Source organism: Macadamia integrifolia, chromosome 14 (assembly GCF_013358625.1).
Source record: "Macadamia integrifolia cultivar HAES 741 chromosome 14, SCU_Mint_v3, whole genome shotgun sequence".
Classification (NCBI taxonomy): domain Eukaryota; kingdom Viridiplantae; phylum Streptophyta; class Magnoliopsida; order Proteales; family Proteaceae; genus Macadamia; species Macadamia integrifolia.
In genome coordinates, this window is record NC_056570.1 from 28,101,630 (window position 1) to 28,108,575 (window position 6,946).

Here is a 6,946-nt window from a genome sequence, read left to right on the forward strand (position 1 = left end):
AAGTCAATCTATGCCGATCTTTATCAGTATCATATCAATTTCCAAGGTGATCAATCTCCAATCCAATATTGTGCACTTAACTCATAGATCTACCTTTTGAGGTAATTTTCTTAGGCATTTTTGTTTTTTTATCATATAATTCTCGTAAGTTAGAAATAATATATTTGCTACATGCATATCTCAATTGAAAAACACTTAACTTCTATAAGGGCGGCTTTCATGGTCCACCCAATTATGCCATTTTCCTAGTTATAATAATAATAATAATAATAATAATAATAATAATAATAATTTTCCTAGTTATAATAATAATAATATATTTTCTCATTAGTTTCAATTTCTTTGTGAAATTTCATTTTTTTTTTCTTTTTTAGGCAAACAAAACATGTGGATAGGAGGTTGTGAGATGTAGCTTAGCTGTTCACAACATTTTCCTTTTTTAACTCAACATTTGGGTTCTATCCAACTGGCATGTGATAAATAATAAGACTTTCAAACTGGTAGATGATAAGACTGATTAGGGAGGTCTTAGAGAGTTTTTGGAATGGCTGGGATCCACAACTATGCTTGCATGGCTGTGGGTCCTTTTGTTACTCGTAATCACATGCGCGTCAAAATGAAATAATTCTCTTTCTCTACAAAAAAAAGCAATTCAGTGCACGAGACTCTTGCAACTGTAACGTTTGGGAGGGACAAAGTGTGTACATAGCCTTATCCCTGCTTTGCAGAAGAGATTGTTTCCAAGTTTTGAAACTGTGACCAATAGGTTGCAATAGTGCCACAGGCTCGCTCACTCTGAGTTTGTAAATACACCGTTAAGTTGTATAAAAAAAAAATAAGTTTAATTATTTTTCAAAATACCTCTATTAAAAATCTTTACGAAAAAAAAGAATTACCCTTTTAATAGGAGTGGGTTTCTATTCAATGCTTGCGATTAGAATGTTTATAAGTGATAATTCTTAATTATTGGTTGAATTTTATTAAAAATTAATTTTGGACACATTTTCGCACAGTACTACTTCATTTAATTTGCTAAACTAATTGTTCAAATGTCTTCTCTTGAGTTTTGACATATTCATTTGAAAAAACCCATAAACCTTCAAGACTAAGTAATTGAATTAAAGGCTCGTTTGATAATGTTTCTGTCGTTTCTGTTTCAAGAAATGACAAAAACATAATAAAAACATAAACAGAATTGAAGGTATTTGATAAGTCATGTTTCTGAAAGTCAGTAGTAACCAGCGAAAGAATGGCATAGATCATTTCTTGAACCATAAATAGGTAAAAATTTCAATTTATATTTCTGAAAATAAGTGAAACGAAACAGTTTTATCAAACGCTTTTTGTTCCGTTTCTGAACACAAAAACAGCAGAAACACGTTTCTTGAAATGTTATCAAACGGGTCCTAAATTGAGTCTATCTGATTGTCACCAACTAGGGGACACAATCTGTAGTAACTTAAATCTCATTAACCTTTATACCTTTCTTTTAGTTTGAAAGTAGTTGATATCTTGATGAGGTCAAAATGGTAACTTGAGTTAAATTCTTATAATTTTGTAAATCACCCGAGTAGGGTTTCAATCTCAATACCATTTAAAATAGTATCAAACCAAATTGAAGAAGGATCTGTATAATTTCAGTATTTAGAAAAAGAATCTTCTTGAGTATGGTACGGTTTCGATACTGAATTATCTATTTCCGAACTAAAAGGAAAAAAAAAAAAAAAAACTTTTTTAATAGTTACACATGTTTAATAATTATATATTACGTAACTCAATATTTTTTATAAATGTATCTCACATACTAAAAAATGCATTTCATTATCTAAATTCAAATGATTAATTTGATGAGCAATAGTGGAAGACAATTTTACTGATATAATGGTTAATTTAGTAGGAATACATTTTTATAATAATTATATATAATATATCTCAGATTCTCAATATCTGAATTTTCAAATCGAATAAAAACCATACAGACTATTTATTAAAACCAAATATAAGATTTTTTATAAAATCAAATAAAAACCGTATTATACCAAAAAAAATATAATAATAAAAAGTAAAAACCGTATACAAACCAAACTGATTTATACGATTTTGGTTTTAAAAACTGCACCGAATCAAATCGAGACCATAACAAAATCTGAAACTGTACTGATTGACACTCTTCGGCTTTCCTTGACTGTATAGACTGGATCATATCGGGGTTGAATGAGAACCATTCAACTTTCATTGAAAACAGTAAAGAGCATTAAACATCCCGTGTGAGTGACCCAAGGTGCGATCGAACTTAAGACATCCTAGTTTACGGCTCATACCAAGATCCTTAGTCACCAACTGCACTATGCCCCTACCCCTTGGATTCCCGACCAGTCCACTACTAGGCGAGAGATGAAAAACACGTACCAGTCAACCAGCGGATTCCTCTTTCTGCCTTCGGCAGTGGCCGCTTCCGGCATCACCACTCTCTCCTTCCGAGGAGGTTTTACTCTGCATCGTCGTCGACGGATTTCGTACCTGCAAGTTTGAGTTTCTCTTCGTGATTCACTATTGGTTTCGCCAGGTCAATTGGAATTTCTCCTGGTGATCAGGTCTTGAGAAAGCGAAGTAATCCTCTGTACCCTCCATCGTGTTCGCGGAAGACTCGTCTGGTTTGCTTCTTCTAGTCCCCAGAAAGGTGATGAATTGCTTGTTAGGATCGGCATTGTGGAGTGAGAATGGATTAAGTTGTTGGGAGAACTACTTAGAGTTTTGAAATTCTAAATATATTTATATTTTTTTTTCTTTGTTGATTTATTAAACAGAGTAGTTGAGATATCAATCCAAACAGAGGACCATTAGAGACAGATGGTGATAAATAAGAGTATTCTGAAATTCCATTGGCTGTTGAAGTCATTTTCGTTGAAGGTAATTTTCATATTGGAATATCGTATTAATTAAAAAAGGGTTTCATTCAGCCGCCGTTGCATCGTCGGATAGTAATTAACAGGGGAAGGGTGCTCGAGAGACAGAGAGGGCAAGGGAGGAGAGAGAAGGGTTTGGGGAAGAAGAAATAGGTCGCCAAATGACCACCCTCTCCTATTGAATGCATGATGATTGGTTTCGGTCGGGCCTAACGGGCCGAGCAGACCTATGCCCTCGGGCTATAATCGGACCTTAAACGGGGTAATGTACCAATAAAGCCTTGAACGAACTTTACTTTTCTTAGATTTAAGATACTTTAATTTGTTTTATTAAATCATCAATAATTTTGAAAAGATATCACACTTAATTGCAGTCAATAATTGATAAAAATATCAATATATACTCTATTCTATCCCAAAAAATCAAAATACCTATATAAACGGTTAGGCTAAACGTGTCGGTTTGAGTCAGGCTTGTAAATGGACTGGGCCGATCGGAAGGCCCATCGGGCTTACCACTTGCACCGTATGCTACCTATTTATAAATGGGGGCGGACGATACGTTTATTAACCTGGCCTATCTAGGTCATGCCATAAAAGTGTCGGGATCGATCGGGCTACCGGTGAGAGCCTGGAATTGACACCCCTATGGTGTGTGTTGTGTCCACTAGCATTCGTCACTACCCCCATGCTACGCTGATGCAGGTGCTACTTGACCAGATAGTGGTCTAGGATTTTTTTTTGAAAATTTTCTCATTTTTGTACTACAAACCCTAAATTATAAGCATCTTAGAGTCATTATCTGCATTGATTCCATGCGTTTTGGCAGATTCTAGTATTCTACCAAGATGCTTTATCCTCTTTGACTGCGTATTTCGACACAATTGCAGTTCGAACACAAAATATGGGTTTATTATTAGGAGATAGGATTAATTAATAACACTTCTTCTCCACTAGAAAAGGAAGCCATCAGGGATGAGTGAGTAGATACATAAACTTTCATCGTGTATTAGGCTTTGTTAATTCATGATTAAATTATACCCTGTCCCTAACAGTCCACTCTGCAACTTCAACTATGTTGGTAATATATACATATCTCAGTCAGGAGTGTCAATTTCTAGCCCGATCGAGCCTGGCCCAATTATAAAATATATGTTGGGTTCAAGCCCAGCCCATTTATAATCTGTTGTTCTCAGTGTATGGGTGAGCCTGATGATAGTCCGACCGGTTCGATTGTTGTAAGCTACATAAGAATTTTTTTTATTACTTTTTAATGTAATTAAGTGTAAATTCTTTCCTACATTATTGATGATTTGATAAAATATATTAAATTTCTAAAATCCAAGACAATTGAATTCCGTTTAAGACTATAATGGTATAAGTAACCCGTTAAAGACCCAATTAGCGTGATTGAAGCCTAGAACCTGACCGAGCCTGCCAAAATTACATATACAAGTGGCCACGGTGCAAACGAAAAGGCCCGACTAGGCGAGACTGAGCTTGACCAGTTGAAACCCAAATCTCAGTACCAAAGGGTACTTGGCTTAGGACCTGGTTCTACATGATTATACACAATAAACATCATAGTAAGTACCTAATCCAACATAACCCATAAATTTTTTATGGGATGAGTCTGAGCTATGATTCATCAAAGGCTAGATTTGATTCAACATCTATGATCTTGAGTTATACACAATCTCAGGCCACCAACAACTGAACTAAACCCAAATTTGCATGCACATAAGAGCTGCATGTACTTAGGAGGATTAATACATGGTATTTAAAGTGAACAATGCTACCACTTGAAGTCAAAGAAGAATATTATTAACACAAGTGATCCATTTTGATCTCCAAATGACCACTAGATGGAACAAGTCTACATTAAAAGGAGAATATATATAGCCCGGCTGTAAGTTCTCCTTTGAATGTAGACTTGAGAGAAAAGATTCTTATCGTTTCCACTTCATCTTATCTAAGTGCATGCGTGATCCAGACTCTGTGTGTGTGTGTGTGTGTGGATGTCGTAGGGACACAATGTATAATAGTATCAATTAGGGTGAACATTTGGCCTTAACGGTCCAAACCCACCTTAAGCTCGAATAGGGCTTGAGCTAAGATTTATAACCCTAAGGGCGGGTTGGGGTTCAAAAATGATGACCCTAGGTCAAGGTTGGCTAGGGCCTGGGTTGAGGCCTATGCCCAGACTGGCCTGGATTTTAACCCTAATATTTAGATAAGGGATAATCTGTTGTAACTAGATTTATTTACTACCAAGTCCGACACTAATTATTTACCAATAAAGTGAGATAAGAGTTTTCTTTGTGATTTCCTCCCTTCCTCTCTCTCTCACCTACTCTATTTGGTGCTTCTTTTTTTAATTAGTTTTTTAATGCATATGACACAAATAGTAAAAACATGGTAATCATGATTAACCTGACCTTGGCAAAAATCAAGACCAATTAGGGTTAATCCGGCCCTACTAGAATCCATTAGGATTGGATTGGGTTCACATGAACTTAATAAATTTGGACCTAAACATGAGCCCAACAAGATTAGATTGGGCCTGAATTGAGTTTTGAGGACCTAAAGTTATGTTAGGGTTTTAATAAATCCGGCCCAACCCAGTCCATGTTCAACCCTAGTTTTAATCTTTTCTCAAAGCTCTGTTCCCCTTTACTGCAATATGTATGCAGGGCTGAAACTTATTTTACAAGTTGAGGATGACATCCTAAACATGATGTAGTGGATATCTCCATGGTTGTAGAGATTCCTTGACACGTGCATGGATCCTACTCTTACTACTGCATTCTTGGCGTGGGAAGGGGTAGTTGTGTTATTTATTATCTTATATTTTTATATGTGTTGGATGTTGTAGTATGATCACATGTGGTGGTCGTGTAATTGTGGTTGGGGAAGTTTATGTAGATGAGGTTATGGGGAGAGGTAGTGGGGTGTAATGAGTTTACTGTATGGATGGATAAATACGTAATGGAGTAGTTAATGAAGTACTTTTGAAATCTAATTACATCTGCCCGCGGAGTAGGGAGGCAGTGGTTTCCTCTATAGAACCACAAATCTACAATTTAATTCTATTTTTATCACCAACCCTATCCACCTTCCTTAGAGATTTCAATTCTTTCATCATAAGGAAGAAGGGTTCTTCTTCATATATACTAATTTGGTATAAGAGCCTATGAATGGAACAACGAGTAGAAAGGCTAGGGGATGAGGTGAACTCCCTCAAGGAACCACCTATGCCTAATGAAGTATAGTGTTTCATTATTTGTCACTTGACAATATATAAGTTTAGTCCATATGATTGAAGACCTCGCATACATCTCAATGATCAATTTTTAGTCCAAACACTTCTTCAAAGTTCTAAAATTATCAAAATGCCATCAAACAAAAAAGAATATGAAATACAAAATGACATCTTTTTTAATTGTAACTACTTCCACTATTCATTTTAAGCTGAAATTGTACCAATGAGATGCTTGCTCGATCTATCATATGGACTAACTTATGTATTATTATGTAATAATTAGTGACGAGTTATACTTCACTAGACATAGTGATGGAAAAGAAAACCCTTTATTAAATCAAAACAAAGAGTCATAATGGCAAAATCTAATACTTCCCTTTCGCTTTATGTACATTGGAGATAGTAGAGCAAAAACATGGTTAAGGAGAATGTTTGGCAGGGATATATCTTATTAATTGAATTATATTAAATATTAAGGAAAAAAGAACTATAACCGGTCCTATTCCATGAATCCTCACATAGGTTTCGGTGAAATGACCCCTTGTGTACTCTTTGATGGACACCCATGTGCGCTCCCCCATTGGCCCAGGCATAGGCATGGGCTCTTTAGCTACCCAATCGGTTACCGTTCTCTTGCCCAAATGTTAATTTCAAAAGTTACCCTTATAATTTTGTACTGCAATTTTCACACGGTGCTACTTCATTTAGTTGGCCTAATGTTCATTCTTGACTTCTGAGCAGATTCATTCAGAAAAATCCAAAACATACACAAAGGAAA